The sequence below is a fragment of the Cibotium barometz genome, chromosome 9, assembly GCF_041138505.1.
Source record: "Cibotium barometz isolate CiBa-2024 chromosome 9, ASM4113850v1, whole genome shotgun sequence".
In the NCBI taxonomy this organism is placed as follows: domain Eukaryota; kingdom Viridiplantae; phylum Streptophyta; class Polypodiopsida; order Cyatheales; family Cibotiaceae; genus Cibotium; species Cibotium barometz.
The window spans coordinates 27325563-27334513 of NC_141054.1; positions in this window are offsets into that span (position 1 = coordinate 27325563).

Sequence of the window (8951 nt, forward strand, 5' to 3'; positions counted from 1 at the left end):
AAGGATTGGTTTCCGTCGCATATATAAATGTGATTGGTTTCCCAATCATGAGAACCAGCCTTGCTTCCCTCATGTAAGGCCTTCCAAGGATCATCCTGTATGTATGACCCTCTCCTCTGAAAATCTATCACCACGAAACTTCTGGTGGAAGCTTAGTGCAAAGATCTTGATCTTTTCATCTTGCAAGATGCCTAAGGGTTTGGTTGTGTTCCCATTGGCAAGCTTGACCCCCATGAGGCTTATACTTAGAGGAGTGGTGGGATTCCCCTAGCCCCCTAGTAGTTCTTGGTTATTATGAGATGACACCAGCACTACCATCCAAGATCATGTAGATCGTCATTCCTATATACATAATAGGTAACATGACATCCATTTTATCACTTTCAAAATATTACCCTAGCTTTTTCATGGGCACTTTTGGATGTCCTTTGGTTTTGTTTATCGAGGGAAGGTGCTCACTAAGGCATGGCTCATCCTCCTCCTGTTCAAGTTCCGATTTAGTTGTGTGGGCTCTTAGGCTCCCATTCATCCGATCAGATAAGTCTCTCCAAAGTTGGGAAATTTCTTGCAAAAGAGAACTTATCAAGACTTGAATTTTTGAGGATAAGAAGGTTGTTATGCCTGTTATGTCCCGCGGGACGATATTTGCAATCTCTTGGTTCATACTTCTTCATGAGGTGGGCTAGGACCTCCCAATGTGTAAGGGATGTGCACTCATGAGTTGAGCTAGGACCTTCCAATGTGTGAGGGACAAAATAAAGTCAACGTCAATTACCTCGTAGAAAATGTTGTCATGACTATGATGACCCATAGAAGCCCAACTTTCACCTCCCATTAAATCCTCCTTCATTACATCTATCAATGTGGAACCTAGTTGAATTGGTTCCAGAGGAAGAGAATCTAGAATTGGTTTTTTTTTTGTAGCTTCTTAAGAATGGTTATGGATTTGTTTAAGGTCTTTTGCATACTCTAAGTTTTCATCACTAGGTCTTTGATTGGTTATGGGATAGGAATATGGATATACTCAAGGAAGGTCTATGGGATAGGGTTAGGGATATGCTCAATCAAGGTTAGTGGCTCATACTCAACCTCTTGGTCTAGTACTAGCTCTAGTTTGACTTGCACCTTCCTCATAAGCTCTTGGGCTTGCTTCATTCCCTCTTTCTCCAACACAGGGTTGGGATACTACTTGAGTTCTTTGGAAGTTTTCCATAATCTATGGGCTTCTTTTCCTAGTAAGAGCGGGTTTGTGTGGGAGATCATGTGATGTCTTTGTCTCGCAAGGGAGGTGGCTTTAGATTTACAACTTTAATGTTGCAGGGTTCTTAATAATTGATCGTGCATTGCGTTTCTGTGTGCTCTCGGATGTCTTCTTCTTTTAGACCTCTAATTTTTGTTCGTTGTCCTTTTTAGGGATTAGTGCATCCTTTGGGGCTTCTTGCACCTCATGCTCTTTTACTACTTGTTTCAAATTTGAAGATTAAGTGCTCTGCATATTGGCGACCTTGGATGTTCTCTTGAATGATTCCCTTGTCTTGACTTAGAGTTTTATGATTGCATTAAGAGGGAATGTACAAATAATTCCTCCTTGTACGCTTGTTGAAATGGTAACATATGCTTCTACCCACCATGAGCACAATTGTCACTCTATTGGGACAATCCATATAAGCATGGGCGAATCCTCACTTGTAACATGTGTCTCTATACATTGGGGTTTATAGCCATTTATATGGTAGTGATATGTGGATGATGTAGGCTAATGGGCCGAGGCACTTTTTCCCTCTTTAGGAGGTTTTTTTCTCATGAACATATATATGCACTCTTATAAGTTTTTGTAAGTGAACTTATCATGTCACTTCACTTGTACTTTGCTCACTCATTCTTATCAATCTACTTTGAGCGTTGTGCATCCATCTCTCTCTTGTTGCTTGATGTATCTATGTGTGTGTTGCTAGTTTGATATCCACTCTAAGCATTGGTATCAGAGCATGTTCTCTTGACTTTGATTGAACTATCCTCTTAGGTGAATAAGGTATACCATATAGTACAGTATATTTTTACGTGTTTCGGAGCATTTCAAGCACGTTTCAAGGCTTGTTCGCAAGTTTTAAGGTTTCCATGGGCATCCTAGGGGAGTGTCAATTCAAACCGTTTTTGTTTGATTTTGGGTTTTTTGCATAGCATATCAGCATTTGGTGCGCAGAAGGGGCCATTGTCATCCTCAACATCAAATCTCTCTCTCTCTCTCTAACAGCTTCAACTGTTAACATTATCAACATTATCCGATTTTTGCATTTTTGCTAATTATAATTTTCACACTCTACATGGTAATTTTTCATAGACTTTGCAGGCACCCATCTTTAATAGCTTCAACAACATCGTCAACGTTATTATTATTTTCTACATTCTTGCTAATTATAATTTCCAAACTCTACACTACAATTTTGCATACACTTTGTAGGCACACATTTCAGTTACATTTAGTGGGCATTGACAATACTATAGATAGTTGGATATTTGCATTCTGTGTTAGAGATTAGTTATTTGCAGACGCATAATGGCAAGCAATGATGTATTTAGAATGCTTTTTGTCTTGCTGAGGACATGACTAACTATGCATTGTGGTCCTATATGATGTGACATGTATTGGTCGCCAAAGGGATTTAGAATGTTGTTTTTGGCATTGAGGCATGCCCTACCTCATTGGCACAATACCATAGTACAAGTACTTTGGATGGTGATATGAGTTTTAATGTAACTCTGGCATCCACCTCTTCCACAACGGAACAAGCTAAGTGGGAAGGTAGGGATACATATGCACATGCATTAGTGGCACTTTCAGTGAAAAGGAGCATTATTGCAAAACATGCTTGGGATGCACTTGTTGTTTTGCTTTACTAGGTGCATGTAATGAGACACAAGTGGCCTACTTATGCAAGAAAATAGAGTCCAAACATATGAATGAGGGAGACTTAATGGATGAAATCCTCATAAGGATTAAAGATGTCAATGAGTAGCTAGCATGTATTGATGAGGCCTATCCAGACAGTTCTTTGGTGCTGCCTACTATTTTCATAGCTCTATCGGATTCATATACCAAGGTTTCTACACTTTGGCTCATGATGATGAGTAAACCCAATGCCCTTAATTTTGACGAGTTAATTGCAGTGTTGAAGAGCAATCTGGGTAAAACCAATCTAGTATGCATGTGGGAGATCATGCATTTGCTACAAGTCAAAAAGATAAAGGTAAAGCCTTTTCTCATGGGGGGGCAGCTATAAGCCAAAGGTAGAAGCAACCTAATCTTCATGAAAGAATGCCGAGAATGGGATGATAAGCCTAAAAGGAAAGGTAAATATAACTATTGTTGGAAGCCATGCCATTACATCAATGAACGTAGAAAAAGGTTGGAGAAGGAGAAGAAAAAAGATTCAAGCATGGCTAATGCATTAGCACCAAGTGCTAAAAAGGACGAGTCAACAAACTATGTACATGATGATTGGGCACACTACTACAGTTATGATCCTTCCATCCATGATGTATGCATGTCGGTGTGATGACATATCAGCATCATGTTTGGTACTTTGATAGTGGTGCTAGCAAGCACATTACTTGTTGTCAGCATGATTTATCTTCCTCACTTGAGATAGTCACATCTCCTCGTATCCAATAAAAGGAGTTGGTAAGGTTATTCTCTCACTACTAATAAATGGTGGGATAATCACTCTCTCAGAAGTATTGTTTATGCTAGGCATAAAAAAGAACTTGTTGGGGCATGCCTAGTGGTTAGATCTATTAATGATAGGTGTATAGAGTTCATGACCAAAGTGATGGAGACATCAATGTGGTATCTAGTACTCTAAGCCGTGGGCTTTACAGGTTGGACAGGTATGAGAGATTGGCACATAATGTTTGTTTAGGTACTACACATGTGCTCGCTTTGGTCACTTGAATTTTGGCAACTTTTATGCCTTAATGGTGTCAGAGATGCCAAAGCTTGATGTGCCTATCAAACATGTATATGAGGGGTGTATTTTAGACAAGATGTAATGGGCATCATTCCCAAAATATGGATCAGTTAGGGCTATCCAAAAATTATTGCTTATACATAGTGATGTATGTGGTCCCATGAGGTCATTATTGATTGGGGAATATCTCTACTTTGTGACTTTTATTGATGACTACTCCAAACACACCTAGGTGTATCCACCATTAAAGGCAAATTCAAAAGTTTTTACATACTTTAGACACTTTGTTTCTATGGCTCAAAATGTATCTATATGTAAAGTTAACACCCTTCTTCGTACAAATCGAGGGGGGGAATATATGTCAAAGGAGTTTCATGTATATATGGCTGCAAGAGGCATAAAACATCAATGCACATTACCTTATACACCTTAGCAAAATGGTGTGGCTGAAAGGAAGAATAAATATCTCATGGAGATAGCATGTTGCATGGCTAAAGCCCAGGATTTGCCTCATGTTTTTTAGTTAGAGGCAGTTATATGTGCCACTTATGTGCTAAATAGATGCCCACACGACCTTGCAACATGTAACCCTTATTTATGAAGCTTAGAATTGCAGTAAGCCCTCTGTGGCTCATTTGTGTGATGTTGGTTGTCGGGCTTATGCTCTTGTGCTGCCTGCGCAACAACGCATGCAGTAAAACATATTTTTGTGGGATACATCTAAGAAAGCAAAGGGTATAGACTCTACCATCCAGCCACAAAAAGTGGATTTTCTTGAGTAGAGATCTTGTTTTTGTTGAGAACTCAGTTTTCAGCCCATGTTTTATGCAAAAATGGCACAATGTATGCTCCTAGGACATCTTTGATACTCTTATCTTTGTACAATGCCAAGCAGCCATATGTGGAGCAAATCAATGCTCACAAAGGTGCTGCACAATCAGCCCATACTAGCTGAAAATCAACTCAAATTTTAGCCACATATCAACCTATTGATGATGATGCAATGGATGAAGAAAGAGCAAACATACAAGCATCCAAAAGTGTGCTAAAATAACTGGTGTAGACATTGTATGATAGTAAATTAGCTACACCTTGACCATAGGACAACACGTATAGGTTCTTATCATGCATCTTATTCTTTTGTGGGGATCATGCTCTCATTGCTAACATATGTAATGAAGAGGAATCTATTTCCTTTGAGGAAGCATAGAAAAATGATTATTGGATGCAGGCCATGTAGAATGAGTACGACTCAATCCTTAAAAATGACACTTATTTGCCTTATGGTAAAAGGGTCATTTGATACGAAATGGGTTTGTAAGCTTAAGTGCAAAGCTAATAGTAGCATTGATCACTCTACAAGAAGGCAAGGATTTTTGTGCAAAGGTTTTTACAAAAGTCCTGCTGAGAGTATCCTCTATATGTAAAGATAAGTAAAGATTATTTTTTGGTCATCATTTTATACGTTGATGATGCGTTGCTCACAGTCCCTAATGAGGAGAATATTTCAACCTTCAAGATTGAATTACATGTGTCATTTAAGATGATACATTTGGGCTCCGTTGGCATTATTATTTGGGCATACAATTTATGCGATGTAATGATGGTATTATGATGTTGTAGTCAAAGTACATACAAAGACTGCTTACATGGTTTGTCAATCTATTTTGAGTGTTGTGTTTCCATCTCTCTCCCCTTTCTTGTTGCATCTATGTGTGTGTTGCTACATTAATCTCCCCTGCAATAGGTTTTGGCATAGGATTCAGAGTGCTTGAAGCACTCAGGGGAATTTTGGTGCAAGGTCTTTGTTAGGACACATTGCACTACGGTGTGGGACCTCACATAGAAAAAGCATTGCATTAGTGGGCCTATGTACCATATTATTTCAAACACAGAGGCATAGTCTATGGGTAAAGCTTGGTCAAGATACCCATAGGGATTATACGATTGATGCTTTCATAAGACTCATAGCTCTCTTGTTCCTAAGTTTCTATCTCTATAGGAAGAGTCACTGAGTACTGTTGTACTGGTGCGATTCTTAGAGGAACTAGTTAAAGTGGTAGTTGGATATGGCAATTGTTGAGGTTTATAGATACCTCTTAATATAAGGGGTTTTGATAGGTTGGCACTGGAGCTTATGCCTATTGTGAGTAGTAATAGGTGAAGTTAGCAAAGACCAATGGTTTCCTTACAAGTGTGGGGAGCATCTGTCATGCTCCCCACATTGGCGAAGACCAATGGTTGCCTTACTAGTGTCGGGAGCACCTATCATGGTGTTGAAGTTCACCCTGTTGGATTTCCTTTGGTACCAACAATGGGATGTGTCGTGGTTCTCATACAATGAGCACAAAATTATTGATGTCTAGGCCTTAACATTAGACACTCCATACTTGTATAATGTTGATGATAAATTACGCACCAAACCATATCTCGTGGTGGGTCTCGTGCTTGAGGAACTAGTTGGGGTTGGTCTTGACTCCTAGCCTAAATGATTGAGCAGATTTTCTGCTCAATCATTGACTGGGGTTGGGCTTTGAATCCTCGCCTAAATGATTGAGCAAGTTTTTTGGCAACTTATTCATGCTCATGCCCTTGACTAGCCAAGGCTGGTTGGCACTCTTAGCTGGTGAGGCTTTGGATGATGTCTCCCCTTTCTTTTGGTTGTGGATGACTTCTACATCCTTATCTTGCATATTGTCTACTAGGTCTATTGCCTCACAAACAACACTCCTATTGAAAATGTAATATCTAGACCCGTAGAGATGGTCATGAAGCCTCTTGCTCTTGAGATCGATCATAAATTAAACGATAAGTGATAAGTCATCTAGTCGCTTAGTGGGGATGCATCTCATGTGGAGGTACATAATTCTAGCAATGTAATCTCACATTATTTCTCTCTCCTCTTTCTTGAGGTCTTAGATCTATGCAATAGGGTTGCATCTGGCTCCATTGGGTGATAGTCCCACAATGAATGTGTCTCAAGATCTCATAGCTAGCCTTTTCAAGTGGGTTTATAGACCAGAAACATTGGCTTGCTTTACCTTCAAGGCAAAGTCCAAATAAACAGATATCTTGTTATGGGATCATCAATGCTTCCCATGGCCTCACAACTTTTAACTCCTCTAGGTACTAAATGGGATCTCTAGTAGTTCCATCAAATTCAGTCATTATCCTTGAGATGTGAATTGGCTTGGTTTTACCCAACTCTAGCCTCTAGGTGTTTTGTTCGCAACCCCTCTTTCCATTTCAAACGCCATCCTAAGAATGTCTTCTACATATTCATGTGGCTCTCTAATTTTGAAGCAACACCTTTGGGTAGTTGTGAGAGATACATGCAGATAGGGAAGTCACTGTCTTAGATTGAGGCATAGTGGTGGTTGTGCAAAACCTTATGTTTCATGTTTTGGGATTTCTTGCCCCATGGGGTTGGTTTGTGAGGTGTCCAATAACATTCATCCTACATCATCCTGGCTTTGAGGTTGTAAGCTTGTTGCATGATTGAGGACATGTTATGTGAATGCCCTTGTGGATCCATTTGGTTTGAGGTAAACCCATACATTGACTTTTTACCCTTCCCCGTGTTCCATGTTCCTCCTAGTCCAAATGGAGTAGAACTAGAACTTGGCTCGCACGAAGAAGATTCTATAATGAGCTCTTTGAAAAGGCGAGAATTTAGCTTGCAGTGTGCCTGCTTGCTATTATGTGTTTTGAGGAAATTGTCCCTAATGGTATAGCAAAAGAGACATGTCCTGATTGTCTCCTAATTGTTTATTTTCGTGGTGAAGAGCTTCTATAATGAGCTCTTTGAGAAGAAGGGAATCTTGCTTGCATTGTGCATGGTTGTTGTTGTGTGTTTTAAGGAACACTTATCCCTAATGGTACAACAAAAAGAGACATGTCCCAATTCTGTAAATGTGGTTATTGGGTTATTTGGCTATGGTTAGGGGGATAAACCTATATCAAGATCGACACCAAATGTTTAAAGAACCATGGCGTCTAACATGGTTTGACCACTTCTTCTTGAGGGAGTGAACCTTGAGATTTCTAGTCCTACTCTCTCGCTCCTTCACTGGAGAGTCACCCAAAAATTGGATAAAAATCATCCTTTTTCAGAACATTTATGGCATTGTTTACAGAGCTAGTTAGTAAATCTAGGACTCGGAGAACCTGGATGGCTCCTGTTTCTAGTTACCCCATTGTTCCTCTACTCATCATGTCTATGTTTTATTAGCTCATTTCTTTCCAAATCCCCTTGCTTATCAACAGGTGGATCTGAAGGAGTCTAGTCTTCTTAACATGAGAGCGCTCTATCAAGTGCTAGTCGTTTGCTAGGATCGAAGGCTAGGTGGGCTTAAGCAAATATGTTTTGATATACTACAATCGTCTATATCATCTTATTAGGCGAAATATGAACTCTCATTTTTGCCCCTTAAGGCTTTTCACACCTCCTCTCTCTAGAAAAATGGGCTCATGGTGAAATTTTTATAAATCAAATCAAAAGTTGACACATTTGGAATCTACTCTTCGAGACCTTTCCAATGATATATAGCATGATGGGAAATTTTGCATCATGCCACATCATCACCAATTTGGGGACTTCTTGAATATGCAAAATTACCCATTATGCTATATATCATTGGAAAGGTCCCGAAGAGTAGATTCCAAATGTCCAAACTTTTCTTACTTCTGAGTTGATTTGAAAAATTTTTACCATGACCCATTTTTCTAGAGAGACGAAACGTGGAAATCCATAAGGGGCAAAAATGAGAGTTTCGTCTAATGTAGTTTTCGATAATTAGTCCATATCGGGTCCACATCAAAGATTTCACTCTGGTGAAATGGTCTCATGAGCTTTTTGAAGTAGGTCTAAAATAATTTCATACACATTTGTTCTTCTCGAGGTAGAAAAAATAAGTTTTTTATTTTTTATTTTTTTAAGTTTAAGTTTTTAGTATTTTGTTTAAATAAATCTAGGCTCACGTC